The sequence below is a fragment of the Folsomia candida genome, unplaced genomic scaffold, assembly GCF_002217175.1.
Source record: "Folsomia candida strain VU population unplaced genomic scaffold, ASM221717v1 Fcan01_Sc007, whole genome shotgun sequence".
Lineage (NCBI taxonomy): Eukaryota > Metazoa > Arthropoda > Collembola > Entomobryomorpha > Isotomidae > Folsomia > Folsomia candida.
This window is the reverse complement of record NW_019091199.1, coordinates 2770507-2789637: the sequence shown is the minus strand read 5'-3', so window position 1 is coordinate 2789637 and position 19131 is coordinate 2770507. Positions and strand designations below refer to the sequence as shown.

The following is a 19131-nucleotide window of genomic DNA, read 5'->3' as shown; positions in this document are numbered from 1 at the left end:
AGAGAAGCATCCACAATGAAACGAGGCTTTGAAAATGATGTTTGACAGTGGGCATGCGATTTGGCCATTGTTGCCCAGCATTGTGTTCATCCGTCGTAAATAGTCGCTTAGTTAGCCAAAGCTAGCCCATAATTTACGAATTAAAAGGTTTAAAACTTTAAAATTGAAATGGAGCCGCGGGAGGTTTGAGATTTTTTACTTTTAGCAACGTTGAGATGAGCATGATTTGCAACCATGATAAATAATAAACAATGGGATGAACGCGCCCAACAATGGGCTTCATTACCATCACCACTACTGTGCACAATTATCAGAACGACGGCCACGAGACTTGGAGAAAAGCATTGTTTAACTCGACTACAATAACAACCCGTTAAAAGGATTTAACAATTTTCAGGCTTATTGTGTCCCTTTGCTGCCACATACATAAGCGCAGACTTATTATTGCCATGTACTCGCTGAGTGAGCTACGCCGTCCTCTTTAATACGACCATTCTTGTTGCATCCTAAATTACGACGACGACGGTATGCACACAAAGAATTTTCACCGCACTCAGCTCAGCTCTTTTCCAATTTAAATTTTCTTGCCAGCACATTTCTACGCAAGGAAACCGAAAGGAGGCATATTTATTTATTTATATTACAACGGCGACACAGGGGTGACCCATGGAGGAAGAGCCCCTTTGTAGCGAGAGAGAGAGAGAGGCACTTCAACATATTCGACTCATCGGAGACGACGTCGGGGAATTCGAGTGCCATCCATCATCCCTCGAGAGCCCTTCAAGTGACACCAACACACGAAGAAATAACTCAAAAATTCAAAACTATTTCACAAGGGACCAAACTCGCATTTCTTCCCAATCCCACCAATTCCGCTCTTGGGCTGGCAAACAAAAACAAAATGAGAGTGACAGAAATCACAGAGCTAAAAAACGAATGGTTATTGCTCCTGTAATTGCGAGTGTGAATGATGTTTGAATATTTTGAATAGTTCAGCAAGAACAAGACGCCTCTTCCTCCTCACATCCCCACTTCATCCAACATTACGCTACGTGGTGAGCTATGCCTCTTCCTCCTTGTGCTCTCCTCCCGAGAGAGTGAATGCCTCTCTCTCCGAGAAAGCAGAGAGATTATTTTTGCATGCCCTAATCCAACAACACCAAGGAACCACAAGGAGCGGAATAAACTGCCAAATGTATCTTTTTTGACAGGCATCTCTCCTGTCAGTCATCTTCATCATCTTGACTATATAGATAACTGCCCTTCGGCCACAGTTACCTCTTCTTAGAAATTACTGCTCAGCAAAGGCTCACCATCTTGGACAAGTTAACCCTGTAGTATCAACCTGCCCCAAATAATTCAATCCATCCGTCTCCTCAACAACCTTGCTTTTAGCTATGCAGTGATGCATAGATCGAAGTATGTACACGGCTGAGAGCGAATGTGTGTGTGCTTAGCTACGTGAATCGGAGGGTCTTTGGCAGAGAGAACCCGGATTCGGGAGATAATGCTATGAGGTGAATTGTGGGGCTGCAATATTTGTGGGGGAGATAGATGTGGCACTCACTCACTACTTATCCATTCATACGGATTCATGGATTCATGACAGTGGAATCCAATGAAAATGAAATGCATTTCTATCCATTTCACTTCCCACCCACCCACCCATTCCGCATTCAAATCAATTAAATTCATTCCACCACCACCACCACCATCCGTACATACACACACACCGTCTCTTCATCTCGTCTGGTAGTCTCCTATGGACAGATTATTCACGATTTTGTGTACTGAGTGAGTACGTGAACGAGTGAGCGAGGGGGGATTTTGGAGGATAATTTTAATATGATGAGAGAGCCATTTGCACACATTGTGCTGGGTGGGTGGAGGCAAGTGGATGAGAATTTGCAATTAAGCCGGTCAGTGGTGGTGTGTGGTTGGAGTGGATGGCAGTGGGGAGACGGAGGGTGGATCGCTATTTAGCTGATTAAAAAGAAGAATCAATACGACGGCTCTTCTGCGCCGGGTTTCTGGTAGCGCTGCCTGAGAGAATTCCATTATTATTTACGAAGCCAATTCTCTCTCTCTCTTTCTCTCGCTCTCCCTCCTTATTATTACCTTTCTCTCTCCTCTCTCTCTCTCCCACCACCACCAGTCGCCCTCTCACTCACTCACTTCACTCAAAATTACACATTTCCAGAATTTCAAACGTTCCTCCTCGTTCGCTTCCATTCCAAAGTCCACCACATCCGCCAGGAGAATGCAATTTGCGAGGACGACTTTAATTTCACCCAACCCCACCACTCGCCTGCTTTCCCTCCCACTTTCTCATCCCATTCTCCCTTCGAGAACCTATATATCGATGTATTGACGTATTGGCCCCTCTCTCATTCGGATCTGATGACCGCAGCAGCAGCAGAAGATGACCAAGAGCGGAACTTTCCCCACCCTCATTACCCCTGTCGTCGTCCCTTAATGCTGACAGGGGGAGAAAAAACGCTGGAGATGAGTTTAAAATGTTTGTTTGTTTGTATGCTGCCGGGAGTGGAGGAGAGGAGACGATGATGGAGACATTTAGCGAATGGGATAATTCGTGTTCTCATAACTATAACCGTAATGTCCTAATGGCTAATGCACTCTAGCCCCACTTCGTCCACGGGCACAAATTGCCCGATATTTACCCAATATTCAGTAATGCAACGGCATTCCCACAGCCCCTCTTTCTCTCTCTCTCTCTCTCTCTCTCTGTTTTACTTTCTCTAAATATGTATAATCTGTGCAGGAACAAGAGTTTTGCCAAATGTGAATAAATCTGCATATTTTCGCGGTATGCACGAGCGAATGTAGGACAAGGAATACGGTGTTGAATGTTTACTCGAGATGGTATTGTTGATTGGCGATGTGAGTGAAGGATAAAGAAGGAGGAGGAGGAGGTGATGGTGGTGTTGAGAAATAGCGACTGCCAGTCACTGTCAAGTCGGATCCTTCGAAACCATATTCCCTGACCTTCGCAACCTCACCAACGCCGCTCAAATAACTTTCACTCACTGACACGAGTGACTGAGAAGCCCGTGATGATGATGCGAGTCAAAAACAGGAGGCACAACTACCGGCTTCATCATTGTTTCAACAATATTCCTTCACACCGACGTCAGTGCACATGCAAAATCCACACACCTCGTCTTAATTCTTCACCCGACCCTTGACACCTCCAGTGACGAAGGGTGTGTCATTTCCAAGGGAAGAGAACATATACGTTAGAGGAGCCGTGGTGGTGGTGAAAGTAAGTGGAAAAGGAGTGGATTTAGTGGACTTTTCTTTTGGTGGACTTGTCGTCTGGTGGAGTGGGGATTTTTTTCAGTTGGAGGTGGTGGTATTGGTCGCAGCGATGTAATGGGTGGGCTAGTGGGCAATTTGGGGCGGATTAGGGGCGCCTTAAATGACGGTGGTGGTGACCCTACAATGACCCATTCCAGTCGGACTTATTTGTCCTAAAAAAATCAAATTGGCTTCGAACTGCTCTTTTACGAGCTTTACGAGCTTTATGGGCGGTAATGTGCTGGCTGCTCTTTTATTTAAGGCTTGTTTATGCTCCTCCGACATCCGATCATGGTCACTCCAACGACCCATCAGTTGATACTCACAGTCGTCAAATGATCAGACTCTGAAATATTTTACTCCAAATACAACACCCCGTCCGCTACCACCACCAGCCCCACAATGCCCACGCCAAATTGCTCTCCCCAACTGCGATAAACCAAATCCATTACCTCGCCCTTTATGACAACACTAAACACAATATTGCATTTCCTCCACTTCCGCCACACCACACCACCAACGCCACTGCCAAGAACAAAAATCTGAATCTGCACATCTTTCCCCACTCAAGTTGCAGCCCACGGTCCATGCCACTTTCTCCTCAAGAAAAATTACAAGTCTTCACTGGAGCTTGTATTATTCAGCCCTATTATTATCTCAATGTGACGACAAAAGAAAAGTCAGAGAGAGAGATAAAAATGGGAGCATGGCTGGGCCATAAAATGGAATCAAACAGGAGGAATGGAGTGGAGGCGTGGAGAAATCAGTGGAAAACACCAAGAAATCATTTACAACAAGGCGCCGGAGAGAGAATAATAAAAAGACAATAAAATGAGTTGATGAGTGGTAAAAGTGGAGATTTTGGAGGAATAATTCACTTTGGGGTTGGAGAAAGTGATGTCAGAGGAATTATCAGAGTTGGACTCTCTCTTTCAGAGCCAGCCGACTGCTGATCCTGCTGCTGCGGGTGCCTTGGTTGAGCGAGAAGGAGGAGTAATAATGCTCAGTTTTAGTATTAATAAATGTTTACGAGCTATGTAGGATTGGGATAGGTCGAGGTAACTGTTATTTTTATTGGCCCTCTAATGGCTCCATTTTTACGCATCTTTTAACGCCCCTTCAACAACCCATCCAGAGCACGACGACGACAACGACGATGACAAATATTTTGCCAACAAACACATTTCCCTACGACCCAATCTAATCACTTATGTCCTTCCACACAACAACAACTTATGTACACACACTCGTCCACCATCCACCCTCTTCAATTCATCAATCTCTCGTCGGCCCAATCATCACCAGAAACCAACCAGCCAGACAAGAAGAACAAACGACACTCCTCACATGGATTCTTGCCGACTGAATTTAAATGCGCCCAGCTCCATAAAAATGAACCGGATTTGCTTGAGCAGGAGATAGGTTGGAATTAAAGAGGTTGACTCACGGACCTGCTCATTAGGCGGCTCGGTTAGAATCGACATGCCACGAGATGTTGCCTTCTTGTTTTATTGTTTGTTTGCCATCGTTTATCACCATCGTGGAGGCAATAGATTTTTTCCACCCTTGGTCCAGTTTCTTTTACTGCGGCTCATTTGCAATTCACACGAGGTTCTTGATTTACGACGTCCGTCTCTACAGTCCAACCACCCAACCAGGTCGAGTATTGTGGCAGAAACAATTATGTATTAAGGAGCCTGGATGAATTTGCCAATTATTACAGCCAAACTTATCTACAAGTCCTGGCTCTACAATATCTCAGTTCCACCCATTTCTCGAATGATACAAGGTATTGGTAGGTTTTCATCCACAGAAATATTTAGGTGTTTCCTCGGACAAACATTTCCTTATGCAGCGCATAAACGTAGATAAATGTATCGAGGTAAAGAGACAATTTAAAGCTTCTTCAAAGTGTCAATTAGGATCGTAAAAGTCTTTAGCAATCCGTCCATTGTGCGAGGATTGTTAATTAATTTAGAAAAGACGGGCGTAAAATTGTGCAAGTAATGGTTGATTGGAGTGGGAGTTTGGGGCCATGTCGAAAAAATTAGTGGGTTGCAATTGACTTCTCAATCTTGGCATGGTCGTAATAAGTTGGAGATGAAATCCAACTTTCTTTTTCTCATTATCTCGCATTTTTATTTTCCTCTCTGCGCTGTTGACTTTCATTAAAGTCTCGAAATTAAAAAAGTGTAGTTGGTTTCGTGCTACAACAACTCTTTTGTGCAGCCAGCTACGTACGCCGAGGAGGACACAATGGAGTGGAACAAGGAAAGAGGTACACACACAGCAGTATGGCCGTTGTTGGGAAGATCTCTCTCCTCATAGTCTCGTGTTCATTAGGAGAGCTGTCCAGAAACCAAATTTATGTCTTGAGATTCGTTAGCAACTTTGCTCAAGAAGTCTTCTGTCCATCTTCACTCTCATCTTCTCTCCACCAGCCAACAATAGCACCACCACGACTCCTACTACTACGGCCTACGTATGCTCATCCTATTATTATTGCCCCATCCTCCTCCTCCTCCTTGGTCCGACCGCAAGGAAAAAAGGGTCCCGCATTGCCCCACCCCCTCACTCATTTTCATGCTTCTCCAAGTAACGCGAAAGACAGTAGCTCCTCATTGTCCTCTTGTTTCCGTATTTCGCAAAGTTCCAATCTCTCGCTCTCCATCTCGCTCTTTTTGAGTCTCAATTTTGAATTAAAGTCCGGACTGGGAGAAGGAGGAGGAGAAAGAGGACAATAATCGGAATCTGAGCCGGATTTCGAGAGATGAGATGAGGAGGACGAGGAGGCAAAAGGAGAGGCGAAGAATGTGAGGAAAGCGTATTCATGACTTCTTCTTGGGCTGGGAATCTCATTTGCATTCATCGTTTTTTGCCCCGTCGGCTCAGCCTCAAAAGACACATTCCATCCATCCGTCCATTATATTATTATTCAACTCTTCCAAATCTCTTCCACCCCGTCCCAGCTCCATCCACCTCCAGCCAGCCAACAGATCCTCCAGTCCCAATCATACAAACCCATCTTCCCAGCTCTCTCTCTCTCTCTACATAATAATATCCCTCATACACTGCTCGCCTGCCTTGCGACAAGTGCGCTCCAGCTCGCTCACCTCACTTCCTCCAGGTTAACAAGTCCTAAGAAAACCTCCTCGTTCAATTTCCCAAACCAAAATCATGACATGCTGTATTTATGCCAAACTTATGGTAAGCAAGTAATTCGCAACCCAATGTATCGCCCACACAACCACCGTCCTCATTTCTCCATCATCATCCATACTTATGCTTTACTTGCACTTGCGTACATTTAGCTGCTAATGGGCGAGGAGAAAAGTGCAAAAATAAGGACGGCGGCTGAAGTGCGGGGCATGTCGAGCGGTGTGCGTTTGGGTTCGTGGTAAGTAGAAAAGTGAGGGTTGTAAAGTAATTGGAGGTTGGATAATAATAATTGCAGAGTAAATGATCACTTTTATTTCATTTTAACTGCTTCGTCTCAACCCTCCGGCCACAGAAGAGGAGAGCGAGTTACATCATCAAATCACACAACATTACATACATTAAGTTGCACCAGCCAGCTTAATGCCACGGCAAATTGAACCCAAATCCAAGTCCGACTCTCTGTGCGCTAGTAATGTTGGATATGAAGATGATGACCGTGCAACTTTTCCCTTTTCAAATCTCCGACGCCACTTTTTCTTGTTTCTTATTATTGCCATTATGCCATCAAAACCAACCACTGCAGCACACAAAGCCTGGTACGCGAATATTATCGACGCTGCTGTGACGATCGTCTCGTATTGTCCTCTTCTTGAACCTTTTATCAAGATTTTAGAATTTAAGAGATGTTAAAAGTTAAACCGGGAGATAAAGGCTTCCTTCTCGTCAATGGAGAGAGCAACACAAAAGAATCAAAAGATGGGCCATTGTCAATGATCAATTAGCCATTTGTTACGCGTGCGATAATATCATCTCTCTCCTGCTTCTTTTCACAGGGGTCCACGGAGCTGAAATCACTCAACTCTACATCCTCCTCAGCATCGCAGTGGTGCACTGCTACGTGGACCATTTCCGAATTTCTGGTGGATGCGAGTGGGGAAGAACGCTTGATGGAATTCGCGAGTGGATTACGACGCGTCCTCGATCGAGTGTCAATGGCGAGAAGAGAGCAAATGAAGAATTTGAAACCTTTTACTGCCATCATGACTCTCACTCGTCTGATAATAGCATGAGCCTTGTATACACTCGTCAGCTAGCTCTTCTGGCTCTGTCTGTCCGACGAATAATGGGAGAGTATGAAGTAAGGTGATACGGAACTGATAAGTGATAAGGTTATTGATTGATGGACACATTTTTTGTGGCCAGAGTAAACGGTTCGCTGAGTTGGTGTTGGAAAATTGAAAAAAAGAGTGAGAAAAATCAACCGCGACGGGCTCTTAATTGATTGACAGCTTCTGACGACTTACTCACTCTCATCCAGATCACTTCCACCACCACCACCACAACCCGCTTACCTAACCGTCCGTCATCCATTCCCACAGCTTCATCATTCCAAATCCAAATTACCTGACTAATAAGTTCCCATTTGTCTTTGGAAATATGCGCATTTTGAGAAATTGGAATAATTTAATTTCCTCGTGGTGCTTAAAAGATTTTGAGAAAGAGAGAGGCGGATGTGATTGTCAAAGAGTTATTGTCATTGTCAGCCACTGCTGAGACAGAGTGACGTCTCCTTTGTTGTCTCTTGTCAATCTTGACACTCCCTCCACTCCAGCAACCTATCCAAACACACAAAATCCATACTTGCAAATTTCTCTGCAAATCTGAATTTGCAAAACTATTTCAGAGAGAAAGAAGTGGAAACTTTTTTTTTGCATGAGCTCATCATAACTATTTCAAAAAATAAAATATTCAATTCAAGAGAATATTGTTAAAGTAATTCCCTTCCTGAAAAAAAGTGCTCCTCTTGGTCGTATCGTCATAGGTGGTGGTGTGGTGGTGGAGCATTTTGCCGAGGTTGGCTTTAATGGCTGGTGGGGCAAAGCACAAAGCAGGAGCTTGAGAGAGAAGTAATGTGAGATAAAATGAAATAAATTCAGAGTTTGAAACTTCTTTCTTCCATTGTCTGCATTCTCTCTCTCTCTCTCTCTCCATCCATCTGAGACAAGAATGGAGTTGGCTTTTGCTTCTTGGATTTGTTGGGGAATGTTTTTTGTCCTCAAGACTTGAATAAAGACGGAGAAGAAAGGAGAGTGGAAATTCATTCCTAACCAACAACCCACCAACCAAAATCTCGATGAGATGATGGATCCATGTTCTTCCTCTCCAAGAGGGGTGTCCACAGCACACATTCCACATAATCTCACACTCCAATCTTACACAATTCTCTGAAAAAAATATCAACAGCCAACTGCACAATCCCTCTGCAAACCCTCAGCAGAGATCATTTTTTACCCTCAAGAAGACTTGTACGAACGTACAGATTTACTCACTCGCTCACTCACGAGAACGCGTTTTCCAACCCACAACACAACCAAAATTCCAAACAAGATGATTCAAAGCGAGCAGAAAGAGCATTCCCAGCATTTCAACAACAAGGAGGACGACGAGAAAATCAAAATTTTAAATTTCAGCTGGTTCAGTCCCGTGTCGTGTTATGAAAAACTGATGACTACCAAAATGCATTCGTATTATGCAACCCTACATATTTACGACTCTTAAACTTGTATCATCTCTCTTTTCTGGGGACAAGCAGAAATGAGATTTTGCAAAAGTGATGATTCGCAGATTTCTCGCCTCGAGAAATTCACAACATGCAAACATTGTAGTCCTCCTCTTGGTCGTCATCCTAGCCGAACATTATTGTGCATAGTCTTGAAGATTACGGTGGAGGAGAGGTAATAAATCTTGTAGCCAATTTGAAAGTGAAATTTGGCGGTGTGTGTGTAAATTCGAAATTGCGTATCCTGCATACTCTCTCCCAGCAGCAGTACTGCTCTTTTATTCCGGCCTTGTCTCACTCTTTCCTCCCAAAAAGTGTGGAGGGGAGGCATGGTGCAGCAGCAGCAGCAGTACTCCTGCCTGCAACACTGCTGCAGCGTTGTGGAACTTTGAAGATCGAGTTGCTTTTGCTCCTGCTGCCCGGGCGTTGGACGAGAAAAGATTAAAAGTTTGATTTATTTCTCGGGGCACATGCTATCTCTCCGCCGTCCATTATTATCAGCTGCTCCCAACCACCCCACCACCACCAACCAAACTCTAATCACTTCCCCCTAATTCTTATTTAAATTCAAATTGTTTCGCCAAATTCCAAAATTTTAATGGAATTCCTCATCATGCCATCGCCGTCGTCGCCATCAACTTTCTTACAGCCACATCAGGGCGGATGTCCTATTTCTCTCGGCTAGAATTGTAATGCACAAAAGTTACAAAAATGAGCTTAACTTGGTCTCCTCGTCTCATCAGGAGTGAAAGTGAGGAAGACGAGGAAAGGGTGAATGTCTGGCTGTGACAAGTGGTGCATCATGCATGTGTAGGTAGGCTTTCTCTCCGAGGCAGGATATACATACCTTCCCCACCAAAGCCCCACATAATTTTCTCAGGAGGGAAGAATGGAGGGAACAAGGGCCCAAAAGTGTGATTAAAGAATCCTCTCTTGATGATGCAAATAAGCGTATTAAAATGTGCTCTCTAATGCATTTATGAAGTGGGACCACGGCTCTCATAATAGATACTCCTCTCCTCCTCCTCCTCTTCCTGCTGCTGCTGGGACTTTGGAAAAGTTAGTGGGGGACGAAGGAAAAGACGACGATCGGCTGAATGGTTCTACAGCACTATGCAGACAACGATGTATAGTCGTCGTCGTCGAAGTGGTGGTAATTTGTATAAAAGGCTTTAGAGGTGGTGGAGCCTTATGAAGGATTGAAATTAATCCCAGAGTCCATTTCACAGTCCGTTGCCTTCCAATCAAATTGGCCAGAGAACCCCATTAGACCCACATTTGCAAAAATCCTCAACTGCCCCCCAAGGAGAGCGAGAGGGGGAGGCCTCATTTTTATTAATCTTCTTCTCACTTTCACCCAAATCTTTCTTCAACGTCATTTATCTCTCCATTTGCATTCCCATTTCCCAGCCATAATCAATTCCTCTCTCTCTCCCTCTAATTCCTCACTGAGAGTTTTTTCCCGTCCGGGTTTTTACTCTACTTCCAATCGTCGTCGTCAATCGTGGTTGGTGAGCGCAATTAATTTCATTAGAACTCCACAATCCGGTCTTTTCCATCAGTCCAGGGCAGTGCAGTGGGCGAAGGAATAGTGAGAGCATACGAGAGAAAGAAAGAATGGGAGGCTGTCAGTGGCACACAATTAGACACAAAAATTGGATGCAATCAACTGGAGCTCTCTCCAAATGATCAAATGGCTCAAAAGGAATGGAAAGTCATCCACTCGTGATCTATTCCTCCAAGAAAACGACGACGAGGACGAAACAAGTCCACACAAAGTCAAGAAAGACGAGGAATACGGAGCACCCACCACCGCCCATTCCGACACAGCGAGGAGAAGAACATCTTCCTCAGCAGTTTAATCGAAAGCCACAAAATCTTCTTCCGACATCATCTGCCATCCATGATACCACTTAATTCATCACCAGAGATGATTAAGCCTGCAAGAAATGGATGCACCCACCCACCAATCCCAGATACCGCAGAACCATGTACAAAATGTACAATGCTCTTCTTTCTGCTGGCTGGGGCTGAACTTGGATCTTATTTTGATACTCGTTCGCTCGCTCGTCGCTCCATTATCTGGTTCTATTGATTAGTTCATATCTGAGACGAGGCAAGAGAGTGGAAAGAACTTGGTCTGGCTGTAATTGAAGGGAGTGGAAATGATATTTTTTATTTTATTTTAAATGCGGCGAATGATAAATAAATAAAAAACTAAAGGGTTGGACGAAGATCGAGGTGTTCCTCTTCTCCACAACGTGAATTACTTTGCTCTCCTCCACGTTAAGACCATATAGTTTCTCCATCACGCTGTAAATTATAGCCAGCCAACCAACTAACTACTTTGTATCAAAGTCTCGACGAGTTTGATTGACGTTTTGAAAATGGAGATTTTTATTCAGCACCGACCGACTCATTTACATGGGTTGGTTGCTTGGGTTGGTTTTCTAGGCAGGAGCTGCAGAATAGTTTGTAATGGGAATAAACATTTAAATTTCCATCTCATCACATCACCAAATGAACAAATGTTCGTTCGTAGATATCTCTCCAAAAGTCTCATTACGGTATTTCCACTTCACCAGCCAACCACAATGCAACCAGCCGACTGATGTGTTTAATATGCAACAAAATATAAAACTCTTTCGACGACGACGACAACGACTCACTCTTATTGGAAAATGACAACAAAAGACCATTTTACCCCAAAAACCACTGATATTATTGATTACACCACACGCACGTAATATGTATGCAGCGTTGCACAATCCACCTGGACAAAAGTCATAGTCCGCTCACTATATGCACAAAAGTTTTGGGTTCTAATGTGCTGCCGTGACAAAGCTCATTCAAATTCAGAGCATTAAAGAAAATTAACAATGATTTGTAAGCTGTATAATTGAAGCTCAGCTTTAACTTGGCAAACGCACACCACCACTGCCACCAGCAGCAGCAGAACGAGTACCACCAGGGCAGGCAGAGGCATAAAGAGGATGGGAGTTGAGCATGCAAATCAGAGAGCATAATAAAACAAAGTTTAATTGTTACGACTTTAACTGGGTGGTGTTAAATGTTTAATTGTCGGTGGGGGGTCCCATTGAACATTAGTCATTCTCATTCAGGTAAAAGTCTCAGCCATTTCACTAAACTTGCTTGCGCTGGTCCAATTACTCTACTTTTCCAGTTTTTAATGATTTGAGAGCAGATTTACAATTTAAATGCGGACCTGTTTTTTTTTGGTGTGGCGTAAATCTGTCGATACTCGAGGATTGGGGGCTTAATGGGTGAGAGAGGAGAAGAGATGTGACTTTTTTTGGTTTTGAGGCGAGTGTTTTAATGGGTTGTGAATTGATATGGATCATGGACCGGCCTTTGTTTTATTGTAATATGAAGTAGAATAAGTTGCGTTTGTTGGCTGGCTGGTTGGCTCTCGTGCTGAACGGTAGTTAACTTTTTTGCCCCACCAACTAACGACGAGAACAACAATAAAACCAACCATTTCATTGTTTCACAACCAACCACGACCACTATCGCTCCAACCATCTTTCTCCCACTCCACGTCAAAATGCACAAAGTCACCAAACAATGCTCCTCAAAGGCTAGCTTATCATCCCCCAACAATCAACAACGCTGCCTGCTCCCTTCCCCAACCAACCAGCCATCGGAGCAGCACCATGATTTACCTCAGAGACCATTTGGAGACATTTCCAAGATCAACTGACCCATCTTCTCCTTTTCTTGACTCGAATGTTCCAATAAAAATTCCGAACCGTTCTCCGTCTTCCAATTTGTCCGGCCCAACTCTTTCACCCGTTTGTACATGCATACCTTGTGCCGTTCGTGTATTATTCACCCAGAAGATCTGATCACTTTCTGTTCCAATTTGTCAGCAAGAACGAAGGATAATTTTTGTGCGCTTACCTGGAAATAAAAAAAAACAAATTCATTAGTTTCAGGATTCATTATGCGGATTGTACGTTTGGAAGGGCAAGATTTGGTGAAAAATGGGCAACTTTTATGGCATTTTCTCTTATTACTCTTTCTCTCCGCGGAGAGCAAAGCAAGTGGGAAGTGAAGAAATAAAGATTAGTGTTTTTAGATTGCCGGATCATAAAGTAGATAGGAAGGAAGACATTAAGATAACCCTGTCTCATTTAGTAGATAACCACCAAGTGCAGCAACACCAGAACAAAATCCCGATACAAAAACACCCGGGTACACATAATGAACTGATGCTACATACATATGTGCATGGTTTCCACTAGTCCACACTACTACATATATATGTATGTATGCATATATACTGCTCATCAAGCAACATATCTGCCAGTCAACTAATCACTTCACTTGCTACACCCAATGTACGCTGCGTCGTCTTGCTATTGTCAGCACGCTAGAAAAATTGGAATTATTGAGAAATTTGAGACAGGGATGAATTGCCACAATACATCCATCGAAATAGACATGTATCTATGTCTGGAGCAGAGGACTGGATGGTTGTGGGATGATGGGAATGCACAAAGTTATTGGATGGGCGTGTGTGTGACCTTTGACCTGTCAACTGTCTTGTCATTTCCGTCATTCACATGTGCGTTGGCATATCGGTAACTCAAGGGCTGGGATTTGTTTAGCCGTCGTCCCCGTGTCGTTGTCGTCATGTGTAAGGTTTGTGCGAGGCCTGGTTGGGTTTCGGTTGGCTAAAAATACTTGGACTGGAGAGTAAATTGACGTGTAAAAATGTGAGATTTTATTTAGAGGGGAAGTCTGGCCCAAAGCCAGCCAACGTTCCGCCGAGATGTGGAGTATGAGTCTAAAGTGTCCATAAAATTTGTATGTTGGCTGAGAAAATGCTAAAAGTTGGATAGTTTCATGTCAATAACAATGGCATCCAAAAAACCCGTTCACATTTCACTTTGAATCTGAATCAACCACCGCAACTGCGATCTCTGCCATTACAGAATTCAAAAATCTCTCCCCTTAAATTTTAAAATGTCAACATTTGTTTCACACACCGGCTAATGAGCTCTTAAAACCACGGGTAAACACAATCAAACTTTGCTCTCGATTACAGCACCAACCAACCCGAGTCGGCAGCATCAGAGGTATGCACATCTTGCAATAATCTCAGATCTTCTCCTCCTCTCTCTTCTTCTTCTTCTTCTTGGTTGGATGGACAAATCCATCGCGCGAGAGAGAGAGAGACGAGCACAACAAGTATACAAACATAAGTGGTGGATGGATGAGACTCCTTTGAGCCCATTCCGCCTGCTCAATCACTTCATATTTCTAAAGTGCTTCTTCCAAATTAACTCGAGTAATAGCTGGAGATCATAAACCCGATGAAGTTAAAAGTGCACGAGGAATTAGCCAGCAAAATAACTCTCAAAAAGAAATGCATACATAGTTCAGTCTGCTCCTCCTCTTCTCGAGTTTTTCTCAACATGCCCCAGAACAGTGTTCCCCCAGCCAACTGATGGTCGATTAGTCTTACGCGAAATATGTGGTTCATGATGAGAGGAAGAAAAAGAAGGGGTGACAGAATTTACCAAAGACATTATTCATGACACGCTGAGAGCACAACACACAGCTTAATTTGAACTTCGACAGGTCGACATCATCCTCGGACAGAATTAACAAAGACGAATGTGTCGACTCGAGACAACTTGCCGTCCTCTCTCGACATGCGAGTGACACATGGGACACAACGAGCGCAAATCTTACCTACCAACCAATATTATGAACCTCTCCTTCAAACGTTCCTGTTTGTGTGCTAAATGACTCGCGAAAGACCAAAGTAGAGATCTTTTCAGCCGACACCAAATTCATATAAAAATGTTGTCCACCCGTTGACAGCTATTTGAGGAGGATGAAGATGAGCTGCAATTTGGATTTTGGACTTTCTTTTCTCTCCGCAATATTAGTTTGGAAGACGGAGGAGCAGCAGCAGGGTATTAGCGATGGTGGGAAGTGATTTGGTAATTTGTCTTGGCGTCGCTGCATGTTGACAGTGCGTCTTGTTCCAGTGTCACTCTGTCAACAAAATGCCCGACAGCACAACGACACCCCGACACACACCAAAATCCACCCCGACCTGTTGAACCCCATCAAATCCGCCTCAAATATTTATGCACATTTATCTCATCCATTACCCGTCTGTATATATGACCTCCATGCATCCGGTGGTCGTCCACCAAGCGAGCTGTGCTCGCTAGCCAACTACTTCTCCCCGTGAGATCCTGCCCCCACCTGCGTTTCGACATGACGTAGTGGTTGCAGCAACCCTGCTTTGCTTGCTGTCGTCAAAATGCCTACAAATACTCCTCCTCCTCCTCATCAGTGAGAGAGGAACGTGGTAGGACCGAGTGCGACGGGATTGGCAACCAGGCTCCAGTGTTCATGAGGGAGCAGACGATGACAGGCTTAAAAATATTTTCTGGAGACAGCAGCAGTCGCCGCCGAAGGAGAGGTGGTGGAAGACGGGAGAAAGTTGACTGGTGGGATTTTATTCTATTCCCCAAGATCTAAGATCAGGAGGAGATCTTTTGTGCATAAAAATAAAAATAAAAATGACAGCGCCTTTTATTCCGGATTTATGAGGCTGCCGGATAACATGTCGGGTATTACTATACTCACGGACAGGTTAAGTGCCTGCCTGCTCAATTCTTAATGGCCCACTACTTACTTACCAACGCCACTTCACACTTTGTCTTCGCACCAATAATGGAGAAAGCAGGCCTTGCTCACACCCACCCCCACATCCATCCGCCAATATGCATGTACAAGGGGGTACATAGGTAGCAGCAAAGGAGAAAAAGCATGGGTACATATGACTTTCTCAAAAATCAAAAAATCTCCCATTTTTAAGACATTGCGAAAAAATTCGCATTTTGACATGGTTGTCGACATGACGAGCTTATTGTATCAGACTGAATATCTGAATGAGAGCCTGCAGCAGTCGTAGGGAGCAACCTGGTAGAAGCATGTCCTAGCGTGACGAGTAATTTCCTTTAATGGGCGGAACATGGTTTGACTTTGATACGAATGTGATGAGTGATTAGCATAAGCAGTGTTGTGTAATTAGAGCTCGGAGAGAGAGAGAGAGACCATTGCAATTTGCAACAAAAGATTGATTGGACTCAATTATAAGCAGCGATGATATGCCCGCGAAGGGATTAATTACTTTTAGACGGCTAATTACAAATTACGCCGTTTGATCGATAACAGCAGTACAAAACTAAATTAACTTTAGTGCATAATTAGCCACGCGTTCTCCTCATCCACTCATCTCTGCAGAGTCATCGGATCCTTGTATTTGGTTGCAATAAACGAGCGACGACGAAGGTATGGGTTGGTTGGCGAATGTACATATGCACACCGTGCAATAACGTTTCCACATTGTTATCTCTCGTCGAGCATGAGAGACAAGTGGTAGGGAACGAGAGAGAGAGGGAGAGAATAATGACCATCGGGAAGACATAATGCCCGGGTTTCTGTGAGCATAACAATTAGGAGCACCTTTAACGGGGGAAATAATTGGGTTGGTGCTGCCGGTGAAAATAATAATTTGCGTACTTGTGCAGTTTAGTTTGGTTGCCTTTGTTGTTACTCAGAGGGTTTCGGAAATTAATGGGGAGGTGAATTACGGGTGATTTGGACGACTGTCGAGAGTTTTGACAGTGACACACAGAATGACATGACACGACACGACTTGAGCTGCCTCCAACTCAAACAATTCCGCTACTTTTTCCATGCCTGATGACAACTCACGCGACCGATCCGATGCATGCGATCCTAAACCAAAGACAACCCCGACAACAATACACACACACACCGAACCAATTATCTCTGCTGTCCTGTGTAATTGCAGGAAGTTCTCAATTATTATTGCCTCGGCGGCCAACCATGCTACCCACCATCCTTATCTTGGCCAAGCTGACCCTGCTCCACGTCCCCCTCATGACCGCCCCACTTTCAGTTCCCCACAACTCATCCATCCAACACCAAACCAGGGAGCAAGTTCTGCATCGTCGTAAATCATACGTATCTACGTTATTCGGCGCATAAATAAATATCAACTCGGTCCACGTGGTGCTAATTTGCCTAAATTAAAATTCATACAGTCTTCACTTGAGAATTCCCAATTGTATGTAAATCGTTCTCTCCCCAAAAGCATTGTTTCAGAGATTTCCTCCCAGAAAAGAAGACGGGGAAGAGGCGACGAGGGAGCGAGAAGGAGAGAGATAAACTTGAAACTTTATCCGTGAATAAGTTGGAAACACGAACTGCTCGTCGTCGTATACGATGTGTCGGATGTCACTCAGCCTGGCAGACATCATAATCACCAGCATGTCCAAGTGGTGGAGGAGTGTTGAACTGCTGACATGACAGAACAATGGTAACCTCCAAGTGCTCACCTTAATTCATATCTGGTGCTTTTGCATACAAAAATTCAGACCGTGATTCAAAGGCAATTTAAATGAATCATTTAAAATTTCATGAGTCGTAAATAAATAAATAATGCATGGGATGGAGGCTCCGTGGAAGCATCATCGCTTAACTTTGTTAATTTACTCGATGCGGCAGTCTGAGGCGGAGAGGAGATGCTGAATTTCCTAAAATTAGTTTAATTTAAAAATTCCTCGAGCCTCTCCTTGAGCACATCGGCGGAGAGAGAGTGGAGGGAGCAGAGTATAGCGGCGGGCGGAGGATTAATGGAGATAAATCAGAGTGTACAGTAAATTAAATGAGGATGGAGAGAAAGCAGAAGAGAAAGCAGATGGTGACTCCGCCAAATCTAATAAAGCCCAAAGCTTCAAAGCTACACGGCTCTACCTCCACCACGGCTGTTCCTACCACCACTTTCCTCTCTCTCTCTCTCTCTCTCTAATCCCGCCAGCCCTCTCCTTTCTCCTCCAACTTCTTTGCCGCTTCAAAATTCTGCCTCAAATTGCTTTTACTTGGCCGCTCAGAAGTTGATTTGACGGCGACGCCATACATATGTACGTACGTACGTACGGGTTGGATTACAACCCCCCATAGATGATGATGACCAGGGTGGGTGTGTGGTTTCGTAAGAGAGACAATGAAATGAAACGGGGAGACGCATTACTGCCTGTCAACAGTCGAGCTTCTGCCGTCGAGATCTGCTGAGTGGACACTATTTTCTCGTTTTGCACACTCGGCGGAACGGGGAACAATGGAGAGGTGGATGTGGAAGGATGCTGATGATGATAACCTCTGAACTGAACCCTTTCCTTCCACCACCACCACCAACCTCGATCCTTCCTTCCTACGACTATCGTCCTGGCTACTTGGGCACGTTTCAGTTTGCGACTTTTGCCACCCTGGCGGAGTGTCGATCAGATCTGGATGACGGAATGGATGTTGCCTGCCTCGCGGATATCTGCGAGTTAATTTAAAGGAGGCGAGGACAAAGCAGGCGATACATGGGATCTGTAATGGGATGGCGGAGGAGGAGCGGGCATTTGGGGAATGGGCGATAGTTATCAGTGTGACATGTAATAAAGGCCGTAGACGTTATGAAATCACCCAAATAATCATAAATACCCCACTCCACTCATTACCTTACTTACTTTCACCCTATCCACACTCAGCCAAAACCCAATTAAAGTCCTCTCCTCGCAATCAGGTAACTGCACATCGGCCTCTCATAAAATGGGGAATTAGTGTCCAACCACCCAACTCGTTCTTGTGACGACGACGACGACGACGCCTCTCATCTCATCCAACTCCGCTTACTGCCACAAGAACCCAGGGACGAAACCCGGTAGGAGAGAGAGAGCGAGAGGGCTTTGAATTTATTTGGAAGGAGGAAACTATACAAGGTTGCTGGAAGATGGGAGATGGAAAAATCCATCAAAAAGCCGCATTTCCATTTAAATTCTTATTTTGTTGAATGTTTCTGGAGTAAATAGAAAAGGAGATTGGGAGATAGAAAGGAGATCCGAGGCAGAGTGGCGAGGAGGATGCGACGAGGAGGGAGCAGGCAGCCGGGTAAAAAAGACGAGGAGGAGAGAAGCAAGAAAAGCGAGCGAGAGAGAGAGAGAGAGCAAAACCGGGTATCGGATTGTTGT

The 19131-nt window shown here is 44.4% G+C and overlaps 1 protein-coding gene across 4 annotated transcripts in view; it reads right to left on the bottom strand.

Moving 5' to 3' along the window:
- Positions 1–19131, bottom strand: part of LOC110852798 (homeobox protein extradenticle) — a 47299-nt gene that overhangs the window by 18696 nt on the left and 9472 nt on the right. The gene's annotated exons all lie outside the window — the stretch shown is intronic.